Source organism: Ananas comosus, linkage group 8 (genome assembly GCF_001540865.1).
Source record: "Ananas comosus cultivar F153 linkage group 8, ASM154086v1, whole genome shotgun sequence".
Classification (NCBI taxonomy): Eukaryota; Viridiplantae; Streptophyta; class Magnoliopsida; order Poales; family Bromeliaceae; genus Ananas; species Ananas comosus.
The window spans coordinates 8,721,266-8,744,175 of NC_033628.1; the positions used below are offsets into that span (position 1 = coordinate 8,721,266).

At 37.8% G+C, this 22,910-nt stretch overlaps 2 long non-coding RNA genes across 5 annotated transcripts; both read right to left on the reverse strand.

The window, feature by feature from the left end:
• LOC109714188 lies at positions 2,292-8,882 on the reverse strand. Of its 2 annotated transcripts, none has more exons than XR_002217257.1 (5): positions 6,992-8,882; positions 5,733-6,422; positions 5,281-5,596; positions 3,872-3,969; positions 2,292-2,730 (listed from the first exon to the last, which is right to left on the reverse strand). It is a non-coding gene; the product is annotated as an uncharacterized LOC109714188 (long non-coding RNA). The 2 variants fall into 2 exon arrangements; XR_002217256.1 differs by having other exon boundaries at positions 7,011-8,881.
• LOC109714187 lies at positions 14,532-19,520 on the reverse strand. Of its 3 annotated transcripts, none has more exons than XR_002217255.1 (5): positions 19,229-19,519; positions 15,328-15,483; positions 15,115-15,226; positions 14,913-15,037; positions 14,533-14,840 (listed from the first exon to the last, which is right to left on the reverse strand). It is a non-coding gene; the product is annotated as an uncharacterized LOC109714187 (long non-coding RNA). The 3 variants fall into 3 exon arrangements; XR_002217254.1 differs by having other exon boundaries at positions 15,115-15,247; XR_002217253.1 differs by having other exon boundaries at positions 14,532-14,840; positions 15,115-15,483; positions 19,229-19,520.

Below are 22,910 nucleotides of genomic sequence, written 5' to 3' on the forward strand. Positions count from 1 at the left end.
GTAATATCATAAAATTTATTTTTAAGGTACTTCAAATACTCTAGATCAAGTTTAACGGAGCATCGACGATTCGAAGTCGCAACATCGAAACGAGCTAAAGCACAGAAGGCTCCGTGCTTCCGATAGCATAATAGCCTCACTCATTATATAGTAATATATTAGTATATATATAATAATATATAGAGAGAGAGAGGATTGAGAAGAGAGACGAGGGGAGTTGCCAGAGGGGCGTGGAGGGGAGGGGGGGAGAGAGAAGAAGCGGCGGGGCCCGGGGGGGTGGGAGGACGTGGGGGAGGCAGAGGGCGGGAGCGGTGCGAGGAGAGATGAGAGAGCCCGACTGGGTCATCGATAACACGAAGGATTTGGTGCTTCAAGTTGTGTTCCACCGTTAGATTTAACCTTATGATTATATTTACCGTAGATTATACTATTTTAATCAACACTCACTCAACCCGTAGGAGGGCCCCAGCATCATCCTAACCACCTATTATTCTCGAATTCCAAGTGCTCAAGTTAATTAGTACCAATAGCTTGGTTAATTGATAGTTATTCAACAGCCCTATACCTATATATCACCATTATATCTGATATATATATATATATATATATATATATATATATATATATAATAATTAATGAGAGGGAGGTCCACCGTGGACTTCCCTCTCATGCGGTCCACGAGGCCAAAAAGTGCCTCGTGGACCACGCACGATTCAGCCTCCAAAAGCCGCGATTTCTTTTCACTGTTCCTCTTCCACCTTTCCGCGGACGGCCTCGGGCGAGACAGCATCTGCCGCCGCGGCTCTTGCTCCCGGCGCCAGCCAAGGTGGCGGAGGAGGACAACCAGAACGAGTTCAGCAACTAGAGCGGCGACGTCGCGACCCTCAGCCGCGAATCCGCGACCACGAGCGCGGCGACGACCACGCAGCGACGACGCTACCCTCGGCTGCGAATCCGCGACCGCGAGCACCGTTTTTTTAGTCGAATCGTTGACGAATCGCAAATAATTCGCGAATAATTTTTTTTGACGAAAAAATCACGTTTTTTTCAAACTTTTCAAAAAAATACAAAACGGGCCGTTTAATTTGTATCTTTAAAAATTCGCGTATAATTCGCGTTTTAATCGCGAATTAACTAAGGTTCAAATTCAAAGTTGAAACCTTGCTAATGTTGTTAGAAACCCTTTATTGGCTCAGCACAGTGATAGTTATGGCCCCATAATGCAAGATCATCATCATCATCATCATCATCATCATCATAAAGTTAAAGTTGAGTTGTGATAGGACTCAAAAGAAAAACAAAAAAATGTGCCCTTTTGAACAAATCCCACCAAACTCAAAAAAAAGGAATGATTACCAAAAGCGATTAGGAAAGTGATTAGGACATTCTTTTTCCCCAATACTACTTTGTTGGTAATCTACTAGATCTCGAGCCATACCTACTACATCTACGGAAGAAGATATAAAATATAAATATAGATATAGATGACCACAAACCAACACAAGTCCAAATTCAGCTTTGCTTACGCGAATGTTCGCGACGCACGATATAAATTGTATTTCACAAAAGAAACTAGTGCAGTTAGTAGCGACGGGTCTCGACTACTATGTCAATCACGTCTTGCAACGAAGATTCCTAGGGCTTGTCTCTCGTCCACATATGATGTGATATTTCATGTCTAGGCAATAATTTTTCTGTCCTGAATGTCCCCAAAGACATATCCACCATTTTGTAGGCAGATTTAACTCCATTTCAATGGATGATCAGTCAATGACAATGATAAATACAACAAAAAGAAAAGGTTACAACATACAAATCTAAACTTTGTTCGAAACTTTAATTTTATTATCTAACCTTTTAATTTGCTTGACGGTATGTTGACTTCAAAATTTAAACTAACTATTTACTTTAATAAATTTCTAACCGAGAGAATTGCAGTAAGTACTGAATAAATCTATATATAAAAATAAACAGCACATTCAAATTTTAAAGTCTAAATACTGCAGACCGGCTCAAATCAAATAAATTGGAAGAATTAAATAGTAAAATCAAAATCTTGAACCCAAAATGCTCCTACCGACAGCTGCTAGCATAGTTGATACAAACATGTAATCTCAATACAAACCTATCAATCTCTTCGAATAGCCACGCCATTATACTGATTTCCGCTAGATTGGTCAGCGTTTTATCTATTTGTCTCCTGTCCAAGACTGGTTTGTATAGAATAAGCCGAGCGAACAAATTTGAAATAGGATTTATCATCCTGAGATACAAGGTATAAAGAGCAGGTCTGCTAACATGCAACAGAGCAGATCCAATCCCATTAAATGCCAAATGAGAGCTTGGAGTTCGATAACTACAGTTCTATTTGACCTAACCGAATTCAACTCCCTGTAACTTTCTATTGCCTCCAACATCTCTCTCTTATCTCTCTATCTTATTGTTTCCAATCCAATCCCTTGAAAAGAATAAAAAAGATAAAAATACAATAATAGTACTTGTCCTTTAGAAATACTATTAGAACTCGACCTAGAGCTACATAGTGCACATGAACACAGCCATGCCTTCTAACCCAAATATTTTCCAAAAATATATTATGGACTGCCAGTCCTCTCACCTTTATTGTCTCTCCTCAGACGTGAATCGTATACTTGCGTAAGAAACTCTAAAGAAGAGTCCCACAGTTTGTCCCTTTTAAGCACCAAGTTTCATCAACAGATAATCTAGATCCTGTTTGAATACATAAAGTTCTTATTCGGTTTTTTTTTTTTTTATTTACTCAAATAGCATATAATATTTTGTAGGCAAGAAATATAATCAAATATCTAAAATAGATACCATATTCGGCATTCAAGTCAATTTTTTCATAATAAGATAAATCACCCTCGTAAGCAAAATATGCATCCTACCAAATCATGAACGAGAAGACATATTAAGAAAGAAAATCAAACTTCTAACTTCCAATCACATAAAAAATATTACACAGAATGAATCATTCGGTATCTCAACATGCCCTTAAGGGTGCGTTTGGTTCGCGCTATCTTTTAAAAATTCCTAATAATTCAATGAGAATAAAAAAATATGACGGTGTTTGGCTAAACGCACTAAGTAATCTAGTTGATAATATTGAATTCACTTGGAAATAAGATTCACCCCAAAATACTAATCTCATTCCCTTGAGGGAGGGTGGGTATCCTCGTATTAATGGCTTGGGGTAATCATAATATGTCTAATCTCTTTCTTTTTTCTTATCCGCCGGCTAATTGATATTACTTTTCTTTACACTCTAACCTTATATCTCTCTCTAAACTTATTTTTCTCTCTAAAATTTAACTTTTTTTTCTCTCTCTAAACTAAGCTTTCTCTCTCTCTCTTTTTAAAATTTCAACTCTCTCACTCCCTCTAATTTCAACTATATTTTTCTTTCTATTTTTTTAATTATGCTCTCTCTCTCTACTCTCTTCCTTTTTTCTAAAAAGATGTTGAAACTTTTGGCAACATTATATAAAATTAAATAAATAAATAAATAAATAAATTGTATTTTTTTGTAATATTAAATAACATGGCTAATTAATATTACCGTGCGAACCAAACACAGGAATTCCACATTCTTAGTAATAGGATGAATAGGAATAAGATTTTCGGAAATCTTTTATTCCTAGTAATCTTTCATAATGCGAACCAAACGCACCCTAAGAAACATATCACTATGGTTTTCTTATAAAAAGAGAGAATTTCATATAAGTACTTGTGATCATGATCCTTTAATGAGGGCAAATTTCTACACTGAAAAATGTAGGGAATAACACAGAGCAGATTTACAACCAGTTTCAGGTTAATCACATGTTCATACAGTAATAACATATAGTACCTTCATGTTCATGCAGCCTACATGTGCATCAATCATAGTAACCACTCCATTGAAGTGTACCATCTTCATACAGCCCATAAATTTAACTCACCTTCAATCTATGCCATGTCAAATCAATGTTTTATTAGTAGTTAAAATCATGCACTTTAATTATTCTAAATTTCTATGATGAACAATTTAGGGAATAATATACACGAATGGCACATTCATGCACCTTACATGTGCATCAATCATGGTAACCATTCCTTTTAAAGAACGCCATCTTCACATCAATCCACTAAATGAAAATGTCCCAACTTCAATCTATGCAATGTCTAATCCATATATGCTACAGAGGAATTTTCACTAGTTTACACAAAAGAAAACTTTCAATGAATGCACTTAAAGAACACTTTTGCCTAACTGTTGATAGTCAAACAATTAATTTTTTTAGTTGAATACAAAAGCAATGGTCCCTTCTTCTTTTTCTCAGAAAGAACAAAATGATCGAGTTGCAGTGTTTGAAAAGGCGCTAGGCGCAAAAAGGCGAAGGACTCTCCTAGAGCCTAGGCGCGAGGCGCACTGCGAGGCACGAGCCTCAAGAAGGCGAGGCGCACAGTAATTTAATTTGATATTCTACATTAAAAAAACTTCAAAATAACTATACAAAACTAAAATAACTATAAAAAAATAAAGAAAACACATGCATATAGGTTCTCAAGTTAAAAAAAAAATATTTCGACTTTCAACTTAAAAGTGATTGTGGTGCCAATGTATTCATTTGGCCTCAAGAAGGAGAAGAGGGCGGTAAAAAGGAGAGAGCAGTAGGAGGAGAGGGCGGTAGATGGATTTCATTAGGGTTTTTTTAGGTTTCTTTTAGATTCTTTTACTAATCTTATCGGGCTAAAACATAAAATTTATATCCGAAACCCAATAACCTGAAAACTTTAATCCAAAATCAAAAAAAATTAAATATGCAGAGGCGCGCGCCTTATGTGCGCCTCGCGCCTCGCCTGAGGCGCGCGCCTCAACAATAGCGCCTCGCCTCGCCATTGCTGAGGCGCGGAGGCCCGCGCCTCGCGCCTAGGCGCTAGGCGCTGAGGCGCGCGCCTCAGGCGCGCCTTTTCAAACACTGTCGAGTTGTGCATGCAATTTAATATGATAACTCCATTAGCATATTTGGATAAACCAAACTTGTTTTTCGCAAACTTGAACACAGTATAAAATAACAAACTTAAACAGGTATTCAGTTGAACACAATAATTTGGTTATTCTACCCATCATCGAGTAACTAAACACAGTAATTCAGTTAATACAAAACTAGCATGCCACTAAGCACAGAACTACAATTATAATGGTAAAAGAGAAGCAGAATTTTTTCAAGTGCAACAATTTTTCATGCCACAATGTCACATTGTCCAGAAATTTACCTGGTAGACTATAGCCACCTTCAAAAAGCATTTGGCAACCAGATCTGTCTTAAGCTTCTTATGCAGCAAGAAGTGTAAAGCACAAAAGCAGAAGTTCTGATTTAAAATTTCAGATTTAATCTGTTGCAGAGAGAAGTTTCTTTGGGTATTGAAACTAGTAGTAGATAGTAGTAGAAACTAAAGCAATCACATCAAAAAACAACTAGAAGAGTTGAAAGGATTATGATGTTTGCCTTCTGTATTTAGCAGACAAAAGCTGCTGGTTAGAGCTTTGGAAGAGGAGAAATCATCCAGCAAATTAATTGCATGCACTTTTCTGCAGGAAAAGAATAACAGAAAAAAAGAAAAGAAAATAACTGGTTATGTCCTCCTTATAAGCAAACCTAGTAATAACTTTTAGTTAAAAAATGATGAAACATCGGCTTGAAGACGTTGAGATGATAATCTCATACCTGGTAACTTTTGCTGCAATTTCAATGTTGTGGTAGTAAATAACACAGACTGAGTGTCGTTTTGGAATTTATGCATACTGCAGCCACTGGTACTCTCAAGCAATTGATCGACGAAGGCAAGGCGCGAAGATTCTGGATCCAGGATGGCCTCATCAAAACAAAGGGGGATCGAGTGTACGTGCCGCGGGCGGGGAACTTGAGGAGGGAACTGCTCCAGGAGTGTCACGACACTCTGTGGGCAGGCCACCCGGGCGTACATCGGACCCTGGCCCTTATGGAGAGGGCCTATTATTGGCCGAAAATGGGGGAGGACATTGAAGAATATGTACGCACATGTCTCACATGCCAGCAAGACAAGGTGGAGCGAGAGAAGCCGTGTGGGCTGCTGGAGCCCTTACCAGTGCCGGAGCGGCCATGGGAGAGCGTCTCCCTGGACTTCATCTCCAGTCTGCCAAAGGTGGGGGAGTTCGGTTCGATTCTCGTCATAGTGGACCGATTTTCGAAGTATGCCGGTTTCATCCCCGCACCCATAAGTTGTACTGCTGAGGAGACGGCGCGGCTATTTTTGAAGCATGTGGTGAAGTATTGGGGAGTCAGGTGATTTAGACAGATTGCTATGAATGCAAACAAAGAGGCTTGGCTTTTCAGCTATTCCAACTGGCTTGACCTTCGAAGCACAAGCTAAAACACCTAGATATAATGCAAGATAAATTAGAAACAGAGTGCTTTCAGCACTGCTTCCAAGTTTGATTCTGCAAAAGTTTGATGACACAATTGTTGGAATTGAACAAGGTATTGAAGTGTGAGTTACAATGGAACAAACTTATATTTTAGAAGTTCAATATACACTCGAACAGAAGATAATTATGTTTGTCCAGATATAAAATAATTATGTGCGTTCAAAGAGATGACAACATATGACAAAAAGATAAGTATGTGTGTTCAAAACAGATGATAATTGTGAAGGACAATGCAAACAGACAAGAAAACAAGTTTCAGCCTTCATGCACTGCTAGCGTAGCACATATTGCATATGTAGTAACTAGCAAGAGGTGTAAACATCTTGGATAATATCCAATCAAAATCAAAATTAAACCCTAGTTGAAGCCAGATACAGATGAATATTCTGCGTCCAACCCAGAATCAATCCTGTCAATAGACTGTAATTTTGTCCGAATCCCAAGTCAAGTCCAGTTTTTCTTATAAAGTCGAATTCAGATTAAGATAACCAAGATATTATGTGAAGTTTCAGACCAGACCTAGAACCTGAATTTCTACCTCTCGACTCGTTGAGACCTCGAGCCATTGATTCCCTGCAATCACCTCCCATTGGACCATTACCTCTGTAGACTGGACCTTGATAAACCTAGATCAGCAAGCATTCCCACTCCAATGGCTATTGGCCCTACTTCCAGCTTTTGCAAGCTTCTCCCGCTCTCCTCTTCAGATTACACTGTAAAACACTAGTTGGGCCATCTTTATTCTTTCAGTTTATACTCATTCTTCTCACTTTGGCTTTGATTCAGGTTTGCAGTCTTCCCTATCTCCTCATTTCTCTTTACTTTGTGATTCTTTTGGAGATATCTGATGAAAGAAATGGACTATATTTACTTTGAGAAGAATTAAAATTTTAATCTCTCTGCCTGCATCTCTTTCTTTCTATTGTGGCAATATATTGACTGATATGTGGAACCTTGTTCTTTATTCATCCTAAACATAACCATTTTTCACGAAATAGCAGATTATTTGCGGTGGCGTAGAAGCCAGTACTATAAGGAGAGAAAACAAATTGAATACAGTTGGTTACTTGGAGAAACCATATTCTTACCCATCCTAAACATGCAGATACGAATTCGAATATGGATATTAACTGATCCTAAATGCTGTGATCATATATATTTTTTTAAAAGGGTGTGGGTAAGAATCAGATTTAGAATTGATACAAATAGGAATTAGAAATGTGATGGATGTGGGTGCGAATGGATTTTTCAGACCAATACAGATGCAAGTGCAAAGCATAATGAAGAGGAGGAAATTAAACTTCAATGTGAAGACAACATAAAAGAGAAAATTGGCTAGTGACGTTGAGTTACAAAACCCATGTGACCAAGAGAAGGACAAGTTTCAAAGGTTTATGCAAACAAAGCTTCTAGGAAAAGTTTCAGTAGTTCATCACAAGCCATAAGCCGATAATAGCTAAAGAACTTTCACTTTCGAAAATTTGGAAAATAAATCAAAATTTTTTCTTTTATTTTTCTTATTCAGTTAGATTCTGTTGATCTTAGCCTCTTTTTCTTATCATTAATTTATAGGTTAGTGAAATCAGAGTCTTGTTGAACACTCTTGCTATTAAATAACAGGCACATGTCCTCTGTTTAGTCTTGCCCAAGTAAAACATTAATTATTTGGGACTGGAGGCAGATTTAAGCGGACATCAATCTATCACTGCGTTTAAACTCCACAAAAATTACTTCTCTGTGAAGCTCTCTTAACAGTGACTACTAACAACAAATACGGCGCCACTCATGATCTAAGCATTTTCCAAACTTTCCGAACTTCACCTTATTTATACTGAAAGTAATACCACAAACCTCTAATAACACTTGATTTTGAAAAACAAATAATTACAGAGCTACTATTTTGCATTAGTTCACAACCTATGTATATTGTGTTATCTAACACCAATCAGAATTATATTTAGTCATATCTGACTAAAGCATTTTTCCTAGTATATGGATGGCTAAAATATATTTTAATTTGTAAGTCCTACTTGTGACATAGATATAACTTTTGATCATACCATGCATTGCAAAACACAACAGAAAAGTCTCCTAAATGTACCCCAACTGAAAGCCTCCCAGTCTGTTAAGTTTGAAAAAATCACGCTGATAAAAATAATATATTCATGAATACAGGAGTTAAGCTTTTCAGTAGTTCACGTTAATCAAGGTAATAGTATTTAATTTCTTTTTTTTTTATTCTTAAATATGTTTCAAATTAAACGTTCTGCGATTTATTGATGTGATTAACTTGCTAATTTTCAGGAAACTTTCTGAAAGTACAAAATACTTCATTACATTAGGGGCTAAAATTTAGAGAAAACCCAATTCCCCAAAATAACTGTTTAATTTTCAAATTTCATAATATCAAATTTTAAGTATTAAAATTTAGACTTATATTTTAATTTTAAACGTTTAAATTTTTAATTTTTAAATTTTACAAAATCACTTCAAAAAATTTGTCAAAGAGTTTTACAAAATTCACTACAGAAAAATTATTTTCCTGCAAGACAGCCAAATATTCTACAGTTGTTAATCAAAAGTAATTCTCCAAATTAAAATCATTGGGCATTCTTTTATTCCTAGTAATCTATGATAACGCGTTAGGAGCTATTTGGTTGCATGCATGCGCTATAGTTCTAGCTACATGTAAGTCCAAATACAATGTTTCGAATGGTACATTTGAGTCCAACTGCTACAATTAGAACCGCATGAGGAGGTTCAACTGCTATGATTGAAACTACATCCAAATTAACTGCAATTCCAACTGCAACATTGGCATAGAATGAGATCAGCAAATGTAAGAAAAGAATATGCTAGCAAACAGAAGAAAAATAGCGATAACACTTGCAGCTATACAAAGTCCAAACAAAATGGGCGTAGTTGTAATTGCAGTATTTTCAATTATATTGCATTTACAATTACATCAAACGAAACTACCTCTTAATTTTATAGCAATTTTGAATAAAAAGTACACAAAATGCATACAACAGTAATATTAAAAGATCTTACCACTATTTATTATCGATTCTAACAAATATTCATAAAGCTATGTTGATTTGTACTAAGAATTATAAATTAGGGAAGTCTTTTCCCCAAACTTCTTTTCCTTTTGGATCATTCAAATGCATGAATACTAAATTAAAAGAGTCAGAAAGTAATTTTAAACTTATTCAATAAAAAAATAAAAAACATGATAACTAACAGGTGGAAAAAGCTCCATGGTCCTTCTTTGACAACAATTTGAATACAAAAAAAAAATATATTGATGTGCTAAGTTACCCTTCAAGATAATTTAGGTGCAATTTTTGTCCATCCACATGGTCAAATCAGACAATTATAAACGTTGTCGATACAAAGTTTACAATCAACTATTAATAACCTAAAATACTATGGAAACTATTTTTATTCAAATATGATTCTATATATGAGATTCAAGTGAGAGTGGATTTTTCATAGGATCTAACGGCGGCTCTAATATGGGGAAAAGGGATGTCGACCATTCTTTGCAATCCAGATGAAGACAAGAAGAACAATGTGATAAAACAGAACTAAAGAGAAAAGAAGAGCTAAGGAAGGTTTCCCGCGCAAAGAAACAATTATTGATTAGAAAGAAATGACTAGACATTACCATATAGACTCCTTTGACACACTTTACCTTTATAGAATTCCAATTCACAAGAATATCAAATTTTGTAATCAAGCACGTATAAAATGAACCTTTCATAAATGGTAACCAGTTTACATGGCTTACAATACACAATTTACTCCCACACACTTTATTATATAGGATTCAAATATAAGATTCAACATCACAAGATTGTCAAATTTTGTAATCAAGCACGAAAGATAAAAATTTAAAAACTAACCTTTCATTAATAGTTACTGGTTTACATGGCTTGTTGATTCCTTTAAACATAGCAAACTAAGTGGACATACAAGTTTTGCAATTCACAATTTTCTAAAGAAGTAGAAAACAATATGCGCGCAACCGAGATACCACACATCATTTATCCAAAAGACAAGCATATATAGGAGTGACTATATTGTGGATCGTAAACGCTAACCAACTATCTCAAAAGCACGTGCTAATAGGAAGGGCGCACCTATCACACTTAAGGGCTCAGCCACAGCGCTCGCGGGCTTCGACCTGACTCAACCCACATGGACGTTAGGTATATTGTTGGGCCTCTTGCCGTTAGATCTCTTGCGGACCACACCTCCACTGAACTTATTATGCTCACCCAACTCAATTTATTAGTCTCCTAGGCCTATTGTCACGAAACAGGGAGTTGGACCTACTTTAGCCAAATAATAAATAGCCAACAATCCCTCTCCCAACACCTGCCCTATTAATATAACATGTAGAAATCGAACCCGGGGCACTGACTCTGATACCACTTGTGGATCGTAAGCGTTAACCAACTATCCCAAAAGCAAGTCCAACTTATATGGTCCAGATAAGGTTAAATAAGATAAATATATATATATATATATATATATATATATAGAGTACCGCTACTATACTATTAGAAAGCACGGCAGGACCTCCGTGCTTCTAACTTCTTTTCGATGACAGCACATCAAATTTGACGATCGGCTCCGTTAGGTATAATCTACCCTAGTGGAACTAGAGAGAAAACAAATTTTAGAATTTTTTGACATCAATTACAAAGAGAACAGAAATGTCCCAAAAATGACAATTTCTAATGGCCAATGCGGCACATTTTCAAGTTCAACGGCGTAGAACTACCCATCAAATTACATGAAAAGTTAATAGAAAATTCTACTAAGACCACAAGAGCAAGACTAATACCTCCGAATAGCAAAGTTGAGCCCTTTATCATTGTTCTCTATGATATTATATATATCAGCAGTTCATTTTGAGGCTACTATGCGATCAATAGGCAAACGAAGTCAAAAAATGCTACGAAATTTGGCACCATTAGATACTACCAATAGCGTAGATCATGTCTAACGGAACCGATAGCCGAATCGGACGTACCATCATCAAAAACAACTTACAAGTACGGAGACACCCGTACTTTCAAAACCATAGGAGCCCAACTATCTATCTCTAACTCGCACTATCTATATATATATATATATATTCATATTCAGCTATTCATATATATATCCATTCAATGAATAAGAAACAATATCGAAAATCTATGAAATTCGATCTTCTAAACACTTCAAATGCTATAGAACAAGTGCAACGGACCCGATCGTCAATTTGGAGGCGCTAGCAACAAAAACAAATTCGTGACAATGGAGCCCAACCACCGGCCAAAAATAAGCCCAGTTATTATTACTAGCGTGTAGGTTTCATATAAACTGATCGGAATCAGTATCCCATCCGATGTGGGCCTATTGGGGGCGTTACAAACTCCCCCTGTTTAGACCCTGACGTCCTCGTCGGGTCCAAACCAGATCACAGACAGACAAATCAGGACCATTACCAGGCGATGTGAGATTCTAGAGGTGGCTCCTACGGGTTCAAGAGATGGCTCCCACCAAACCCGTTGGTGTAGCATTTTGTCCCGCATAGCACTTAGTTCTCACACTTCCGGCTGGTATTCGGCTCTGATACCAATTGCAACGACCCGACCCGCTAGCAACAATAACTCGTTGGGCCCAACCACCGGCCAAAAATGCTTAAGCCCAGTTATTATTACTAGCGTGTAGGTCTCATATAAACTGATCGGAATCAGTATCCCATCCGATGTGGGACTATTGGGGGCGTTACATCAATAATCATCAATAATTAAAATACATGAATCCCCAACCCTAAAGGAGCTCTCTCCTTATTTTGGGGGGTTGTGGGGCCCACATGCATGGGTTAATTGCACCATTGGTCCCCAACTTTACACCATTTTGTATTTTGGTCCTTAATATTAATTTTATTATTAAGTTTTCAACCTTTCAATTTTATTACAATTACTTTTTCTTTTTTCTTTTTTTTTGAGAGATAGGTAGCATGTTATCCGCTACGTTTATTTCATTTAGAAATAAACTTAGCTCAAAATGTGAATCAATTTGGATTCGAACTTGGGACCTCGAGTACCAACCACCAAGCCCTTTGCCACTTACTCTAGGGACGGTCAGTGATTTTATTACAATTATGTCCCAATCGNTTGTTTGCTGAATTTGGATAAGGTTAGCTTGGTCGGATTTAACGCTTTCTTCGCTGCCAGGAGTTGCTTGAGAGGTGGGTTACATCGGTTTTTACTCCTAAGTTCATATTCGTCGGCATGTATAATTTTCGACCTTTGGATACTCTATTCTAGCTCGAATTCATGGATTATATTGTAGATTGCAAATCTGAATTTGGAGCATGTGGTAATAAATTAAGTAGGTTATACATGTTGGACTTGGAAATTGAATTAGGAGAAAACCTGCGATTTGGACCTGTCACTTGTTTAAACTACCTAATTTAGCCCTAGGGGCCATTGTATGTTTATACAGTTGCAGTATCCTCTTAGTGAGTGTGTCAGGTAGTTCAGATTTCAGTTACGCTCGTGTTGAGATGCCGAGCCGATTTTTACAGTAGTGTTTACAGTGTTCCGGACTAGTGGGTGCCGTAGTGGTTGACGGCGGACCCGGAGTTGATTGTTTCTGTATCAGATTGTGCCGAGAGCATGTGACTAGTGGTTGGTAGTACTGTTAGACCTGTTTTCTTGACTTTAGCCTGTGAGAGTCTGATTGAGCTCGATAGAGATACGCTTGCATACTCGGTTGGGTCGCGCCGCCGAGTGCCGCTCCGGAGTCTGGCTTTGTGCTTTTGCGTTGATGTCACTGACTAGTTTTGCTATCCACGGACTGTTTTGCGTGGAGGTAGCGTGGCTTAGACAGGCGGGACGGGTGCGTTCACAGTCCCTGGGATGGGTGTATCACAGTCCCTGAATAGATTGGATCAGCATTAATATTTTTACTACAGATAATTAGAGTAGAGCATGATAGTGTAGTGATATTTAGCTGTAGGTGTTTCCAGCTTTCCTACTGTCCCAGCTCCTTTCTGTAGACTTAGTGGGTGGACCGATGATTGTTGAGGGCGGCACCCACTGAGGACTACTTGTTTTTACAGTAGTTCTCACGCCCAATTGTTACCCTGTGTTTTGCAGAGCCTGCTGTTCCGACTGCTGCGTCTTCAGAGGCAGATCGAGGCAAGGGCGTCGTGAGTTAGAGCCCTACCCGATGAGTTGCTGAGATAGAGGATCCACCATTGCAGGTAGTTCCGGTTTATTTTGTTGAGTTCATGTACATACAGTTGTTATAACTCGCTAGAGCGAGTACCTTTGTATAGCGTTTTGTTGTAGGTATGTGAGACTTGTTTTATTCTACCTGTTTGGTTTCTTTACAACTCTATACTACTGGTTGTAGTATTGTATATTTTCAGTTACCGATACGCTTCGTATACAGGAAAAATATTAATGCTGATCCAATCTATTCAGGGACTGTGATACACCCATCCCAGGGACTGTGAACGCACCCGTCCCGCCTGTCTAAGCCACGCTACCTCCACGCAAAACAGTCCGTGGATAGAAAAACTAGTCAGTGACATCAACGCAAAAGCACAAAGCCAGACTCCGGAGCGGCACTCGGCGGCGCGACCCAACCGAGTATGCAAGCGTATCTCTATCGAGCTCAATCAGACTCTCACAGGCTAAAGTCAAGAAAACAGGTCTAACAGTACTACCAACCACTAGTCACATGCTCTCGGCACAATCTGATACAGAAACAATCAACTCCGGGTCCGCCGTCAACCACTACGGCACCCACTAGTCCGGAACACTGTAAACACTACTGTAAAAATCGGCTCGGCATCCCAGCACGAGCGTAACTGAAATCTGAACTACCTGACACACTCACTAAGAGGATACTGCAACTGTATAAACATACAATGGCCCCTAGGGCTAAATTAGGTAGTTTAAACAAGTGACAGGTCCAAATCGCAGGTTTTCTCCTAATTCAATTTCCAAGTCCAACATGTATAACCTACTTAATTTATTACCACATGCTCCAAATTCAGATTTGCAATCTACATTATAATCCATGAATTCGAGCTAGAATAGAGTATCCAAAGGTCGAAAATTATACATGCCGACGAATATGAACTTAGGAGTAAAAACCGATGTAACCCACCTCTCAAGCAACTCCTGGCAGCGAAGAAAGCGTTAAATCCGACCAAGCTAACCTTATCCAAATTCAGCAAACAAAGGTCCTGAAGCTTCGTCTCGAAGTCACGAATCCAATGGCCCAGATTTCGCTGAATTCCGACGCTCCTACGCAGAGAACGGGCCAGAATACGAAACGTCGACGCTGGAACCTGCGAAATAGCATCTCTGAAATCTGCTCGGCAAACAGCAGCCTAATAAAACTAGGGTTCGACAGGGCAAACCTGCTCCAAAAATCGCGATCTTGGGCTCAGAATCTTCGTCTCGAAGTCGCGAATCTAGCACGTCAAATTTCGTCGCGTTTCGACACTCCTACACAGAGAACTAGGTAAAACACGGCGGGTCGATGCTGGAATCAGCAATCAGCACTTCAGAGTCTGCTCGGCAAACAGCAACTCAGTAAAAAGGGATTTCGACAGAGCAAACCTTCTCCAAATCGGGCGAGTAAGGATCCTATGGATTCGTCTCGAAGTCCCGGTTCCAACGAACCAAATCTCGTCGAAATCCGATGCTCCTACGTCGCGTACGAGCTGAAATACTAACAGTCGACGACAAGATCCTGCGAATCAGCACTTAAGCTCGAATTGAATGAAGCTTGAAGTAGAGAAGAAATCCATGGAGGAATGAGAGATTACCCACCTCAACCAGCGACTCCAATTCCGGCACGGCGTCGAGAACGACGAAAACACTCCCTCGCCCGGCCTCCTCGCGATGCTACGGTAACACGCGCGCGCTCGAACGGCTCCGCGACGCGACGTCGACGTTGCTCCAAGCTTCAACCGGGTTCTCCTCGTCCTTGCGTACGGCTCCAGAGAAAAGAGATGAAGGAAAATTAATTAAGGAGGTGCGGGTGCATCTCTTAATTAAGGAAATGGATAAGCATGCCATGCATGCAAAGGCAACGTGGCATCCATACAATTTATACATATATATATATATAAGTATAAGGATACTACAGATCTTGTTTTATATGGTATAAAGAATTTTCTATCAAAATTTCATGTGATTTGGATATTTCTACACCGTTAAACTTGCAAACGGCTCACTACGGCCATTAAAATTATTGATTTTGAGCCCTTTCGATCACTAGGCAAATGATATCGAAAAATCTCAAAATTTATTTTCTAGGTACTTCAAATACTCTAGATCAACTCTAACGGAGCCGATCGTCGATTCGAAAGTCCAAACATCGAAAACAACTTGAAAGCACGGAGGGCTCCGTGCTTCCAGAAGTATACCAGCCCACTATATATATATATATATATATATATATATATATATATATAGAGAGAGAGAGAGAGAGAGAGAGAGAGAGAGAGTCCGACTACTATGCTATCAAGCACCAAGAGCTTGGTACTACCAAGTTTTCCGCCATTAGATCTACCCCTTTGACTATTTCCGATCATACTATTCAAGCAACCAACCACTCAACTTTAAGGGACCATTATCATCTCCAAGGGCGAAAACCTAATAGCAACAATGACTTGGTATTTGGGTTATTTTGCTATCGAGTTTTTAACCGTTGGATGAAAAATTGTAGGGTTAGAATGATAGTGGTCCCCTAGAGTTTAGTAGCGGTCCCCCTAGGGTTGAGTCGGTGGTTGGTTGAATAGTATGATCTAAAGCGTGAAATTGATTAAAATATAGATCTAACGACTAAAAAATCGTTAGCAAAAGAGTCCAAATACTATTAATAGTATTCCAGCTCATATATATATATATATATATATATATATATATATATATATATATATATATATTAGAAGCACGGAAGCCTCCATGCCATCAAGTTGTTTCGATGCTGAGATTTCCGAATCGACGATCAGATCTATTAAAATTGATCTAGAGTATCAAAAGTATCTAGAAAATAAATTTCGTAATTTTTCGATATTATTTACCTAGTAATCCAAAGAGCTTAAAATCAACAGGTGAAAATAAAAATATCACAAAAAGTGATGATATGATGCTAAAATTTTAGATCAAAAATATTGATCTTGGTTTATGTAGTATAAAGAATTTTCTATCAAAATTTTACGTAATTTGGATATTTCTATACCGTTAAACTAGCAAACGACTCACCACGACCAGTAAAATTGTTGATTTTGGGCCCCTTCGATCATTAGGTAAATGATATCGAAAAATCGTGAAATTTATTTTCTAAATACTTCAAATACTCTAGATCAAGTCTAACGGATCTAATCGTCGATTCGAAAATCCCAGCATCGAAAATGACTTAATAGCACAGAGGCCTCTGTACTTCTAAAAGTACACACATACATGTATACATGTATACTTATATGTATGTATGTGCGTGTGTGTATATATATATATATATATATATAAGTACAAAAATATGCAATCAAGAAAAACTAGGAAGGCAGAAATATGAAGAAAAAATTTAGCAGAAGAATTATGAAAAAAAAATCTAGTTACGTATAGTTAAAAAAAAAAGGTGTAGTGCTTACGAGCTGTCGACCATATAGCTAGTAAAAAGTTTTATACGATACTAGGTATACATATGATATGAAGTTCCTTTACTAGTTATATTTACTAACTTTCATTTATAAAATTCCAATAAAAACAACTTGGAATGCAAAAATCTAGTAATCTATACTGATAAAGGAGGGAATTTTGTTGGTAATTTTCTTCCAAATTTACCACTTCATTTAATTCTAATATCAGTCCACTATAGAGAATCTCATCCATTGCTTTTATAATGAATTATTGTGTACCATAGATTTTAAAATTTTTTCTCAAATGTAATTCTGATAGAAAAAATTTTGATCATTGATTTTGATCCAGCAGATGACAGAAAAAGTATCTGTCATTTTACATTCCAAAATAACCTTTGCACTTCACTAAAATACACCCTAATTGAGGCAAACCAAGGGGTTGGCAAATCTGAAATTTCAACTTCGTTTTCGTTTATAGGTATTTCTTGAAATACACTAGGTTCAAATTTTCGATTTTGGCAAACTTCACTAAAATTAAAGCAAGGAAGCAAGAAAAAGAAATTTCAATAAGATAAAAAATTAAAATCAAATTGAAGCAATACTAAGATGGTGATAAAATATGTCCGGTGCATACAACAATTTCTCTTTCGAGAATACCAATTAAATTTCAAGAAAATGGAGTTCTCTCTTTCTATATTTTTATTTTCTGTCGTATCCAATTGTATTAAAATATTTGTTCCATGTCGTTTTCTCTTTCGTTTTTATTTTTCAAATTTAAGTATTTTGTTTCGACAATTTTATATAATTTTTATTTTATTTTGAAAAAGATAATTTTAGATTTTGTTACGTTGTATTGAGCTCTTGAGGTAATATATAATAATCCTCTAAATAACGATATGCTTTTAGTTTCTAATATAAAAATATAATACGTGTTGCGTCAATAATTAGTAATAAATATATTTGAATCATCTATACTTGACCTGTTTGTACATCGGCATTTAAACTTCAAAATTTTCACATTTGGTTGATAATTTTTAAAATTTTTGCAATTAACAGCTTAAATCTATATTTTGTCAATTTAAAGTGACTTCATTACCTGAATGATCAAGAAACAGTAAAGATCTGACTCCATTACACATTGGTTTTCCTAACACCAAAATTTAGAGTGAGACTATACATTGTTTTGCTTCTTATCTTTTATGTGAAGTGCATTGCACGTGTATGAGACAAGTATATACTATATAGTTAGACTGTTAGATACTAGGTAGATTGCTCACATGCTCATTACGTGGTGCCCAAGCCATATGGAGATGTGGTCTATGTGGTGTGGTCGCTTCAAGTGCTCATTACGTGGTACCCAAGCCATATGCGCATGTGGTCTATGTGGTGTGGTCGCTTCAAGTGCTCATTACGTGGTGCCCAAGCCATATGCACATGTGGTCTCTGTGGTGAGGTGAAGCGCCCACATCCGCACATGAGGTGCATATATGGGTCTATGCACCGCATTTTAGAACAGTAGTATCTCCCTCCTACCAGTTTTTGACATCATGCTATTGAACTTAATTTCGCTCGTTGTCATAATCATGCCTTAGAGATAAAAAAAAAATAATAATAAAACAAAAACAAAAACAAAAACAAAATCCCAAAATCTAGAGTTACCAGCTTTTTTCATAGTTTAAACTAGTGTTACACATAAAAAACTATTCAGAGAGATTGCTCTTGAATCACATGTTCCTACAGCATCATAAGTCGTAACTCTACCTGACAAGTAGCCTTATAACTTTCACGTTAAATTTGAGACTAATATAATCTGGCAATATATGATCAACAGCTAATCATAATATCTCAGTCAATCACATCAGAAACATTCTTCTTCTTTGTTCTGCTCTGACTATTTTCTCACATCACTCCTAATGTTTACATACATTAGGGCTGAAACTGCTCCAGCTAACCGGCCCGGCTACATTAGAGATGGCAACGGGTCGGGGCCTTCCCCATCCCCGGCGCCGTGGAGTTCCCCGTCCCTGCGGGGATCCCCGCCAATCGTTGAAAAATCAAAACTCGTCGAGGCCAGATTCGCAGCAAACCTGGATAATCGTGGAAGAGGCTGAAGCCGCGCGAGGCGAAGGTCGAGGAGGCCGGTTGGAGCAACGATGGGCGATCAAGGAACGGTGGACGGAGAGGCGGCGCCGGAAGTGAGGTGGTCGGCGGCGAGAGAGGGTTTTGGTGTGGAGCCGCCGGGAGGAGGAGGAGGAGCGGGCGAGTAGAGAATGGCGAGGTGGGGGAGAACGTGTGAGAAGAGGAGGACACGGGTGGGGGGCGAGTCGCGGAAGGCGGGTTCGAATTCTCAAACCCTAGAGCTAGAACGAGAGGGGCAAAACTAAATACTCGTCTTAGCACAAGTTTCCTATATTTCAAATTCAAATCCTAATTGATTTATATTTTCAGCTAAATTTATTTTTTAATAAAATAGACGAAACGGATAGCATGTTATCTATTTTTTAAAAAATAAAAAAATAAATACTAAATCGTTATAGACTTAACCAGATTCGATAAAAACAAAATCACCATCTTCATAAACCCAAATTACGGTCTTCGTGATAAGCATGCTTTGATCTAAATCGATGTCTTTATGATATTCTTTGATTTCGGTTTGATTAAAATAAAATCGTCGTCTACGTGACAAGCGCATCCCGGCTCGTGCATGCCATTACCGTAACTTGACGTACACTAAATGTTTGTTTCACCGAAACTGGACTTTGGGTTGAAGTGGAATTCGGTAAAAACTACTTCTTTCTTGCTGTTTGTTTCATAGTTATGAAAGTGAAATTTTATTAGTTCCGTTGTTTGTTTGGTAGAAAGTGTATGATGTAAAATTATAATTTATATATAAATAATAAATATTTTAATAAATAAAAATAATATAATTATTTTTTTATATAATTAAAATTTAATTTAAAACAACTAGATTATTTTTTTATAGTAATACAATAATAAAATTATAAATTTAAAAAATATTAATACTTAATTAATCAAATTTTATTATATTTTAAATGTACAAACTAAATAAAGAAAATATTAAAACTTAACTAATCAATTTTTATCATATTTTAAATATATTAACTGAATAAAAAAATAATTAGCAACATAATTAAATATATTTAAATATAACTATCTTTATCTATTATATTATTTTATTATTTTTTCTTCATTTCTCTTCACCGTAATTGACTTCGGCCCACGATGGGGCGAAGTCAATTACCCCATTTGAGGTTAACTCGAGTGTCGACCGTAACTCTTTTACAGGGAACCAAACAACGGAAGTAATCGTTTAGGACGAAAACGACTTCTCTTCTCTCCACTTCCACCCCACTTCCACCCAAACAAACATGCCCTAAAGAGTTGATATAATGACGACTTCTTTATAAAATATCGAAAAATCATATTACCTAGCCAATAGGTGTCATGAACTTGGCATGGAATCTAACCCAAATTGAACCAAATTAACTATATAAAATGCTTGAGTTTGAATTGAACCCAACATAAGCATAAACTCAATTTGAACTTAATAAAAAAAAGAAAGAAAATAAATAAGTTGGAGCGAGCATAAGTCAAACCGGCTTGTACACAAACACAAATTGAACTTAATTCAAGTGGATGGCAGGTCATGCTAATAATGAATCAAAGATAAATTAAACCCAAATTTGTGAACCAAACCTATGAAAGTAAATCGAACATAAAACGAAGAACCAAACCAATCTATAAGCCGGTTCAACTCAAACCGAATTGAGATACAAAAAGTCTAAACCAAACCGAACCATGCACTGGTTCGACTCAAATCGAACTACAATGGGTTTACAAACATAAGAAATTGACCCAAATGAAATTCAGAAAACTCGGACTAAACTATAAGGTTCGGTCCAAATCAAACCAAACCTCAAGGGATCTCGATCCAAAATATGATGAAAATTGATTAATTGAGAATTAGTATCTCTTTTCTTTTAGAATGTTATTGTTGCATTATTGTAACTTATATGCACAAAAAATTAATTTAGTTGTTTTAAATTATTGTTTTAATAATGTAGGGATACAATTATATTATTTTTCTATTTATCCGGCATCATTCGGTTTGCTCCAAGACCAAGGAATCGAAAATGTCAGAGTTCAAGCTCTCCAATTTGCGGATGACTTACTCATCTTTTTAGATGGCTCCCCAAGGTCTGCGGGAGATACAAAGCTTATTCTCGATGACTTTGCGGCTTGCTCTGGTCATCGGATTAACTATGATAAGAGCTCACTTACGCCCATTAACTTGCCGGAAGTCCAAGCTACCTCCTTAGCTAGCTTTTTCGGTTGTGCGGTGAAAGGCTTCCCACTTAGCTACTTGGGCCTACCTCTCTCCCCTAAGAGACTTCGCAGATCTGATTATATGCCGCTAATAAAGAAGATTGACAACCGTCTGGCAGGTTGGAAGGGGCTTAATCTATCACGAGGAGGCCGGTTAGTGCTACTTAATTCGGTGCTCTCGAGTATCCCGTCTTACTTTTGCTCGGTTTTTCGATTGCCGGTCTGGGTAGTGAAATCCATCGACAAGATCCGTCGCGATTTCTTTTGGAGGGGGAGAAAACTTCACAATGCCTTCCATTGCCTTGTTAATTGGGATCAAGTTTGCCGCCCAAAAAAATGGGGCGGACTAGGCATCCGAAAGTTACAGGCGATGAACTCGGCACTCCTGATGAAGGCCTTACGGAATTTTTACAATTCTCCGCACCTATCTTGGGTCAGACTCCTGACGCAAAAACACTACAGGTACAAACAGCCAGCAACTAGTGATAACACTCCGACTACGTGCTGTCCAATGTGGAGAGGAATCCTCAGCATTACAGCACCATTTCATACGTCCATTTCCTTTTCGATAGGCAACGGGAAAGGTACGTCCTTTTGGAATGCTAAATAGGCGGGCGAATTCACTCGCAGAAATCAATTCCCTAATCTCTATAACATCGCGAGACATAAACACCTCTCAGTCTTTACCTGGATTTGGCGCTTCGCTCAAAAGGACAATATGGGGTTCCAACAATCACAAGTGCAAGGCGACCAACTGGATGAGATCCCGCGACTCAAATTACTGATCCAGAATACCTCTTTAACTCATAACCAGGATTGAACCATTTGGCGTGGGAACGACGATGGTACATTCCAGGTTCGCCGCGCCTACTCTTTTCTTACATTTGAGGGCATTGATGCTTGCAGAATCTCTTTTCTTTGGAAGATCAGGATCCCCCTCAGAGTTAAAGTCTTCATTTGGCTTGCGGCGAGAAACAGAATCTTGACAGATGATACGTTAGCTAACAAGGGCTGGCAAGGTCCGTCGATTTGCGCACTATGCTCTACAAACGGTGAAAACCTTGAACACATCCTTTTCACATGCAACTATGCGAAGATAGTTTGGGCTCAACTCCTACAAACGACTCCAACAGCTCAAGTGTTCATGATTACAAGCCCAGGAGATCTGCTTGCTTGATGGGACCAGGCAAGGTGCTCTATCCGAGGGAGGCAAAAGAAATGGTTTGATCTCTGTTTTACTGCAGCATGTTGGGAAATATGGAAAGAATGAAACAAGCGCATATTCGAAGACCGACCTACTCGAACGGACGAGACGGCAAATTGAGTACATAGCTTGGTTAAACTATGGACCTCAGCGCTAACAGGAAGAGGGGAATGAAATTTTGTGGTCGACATCGACTTTTTTTTTGTATTGTAATGTCC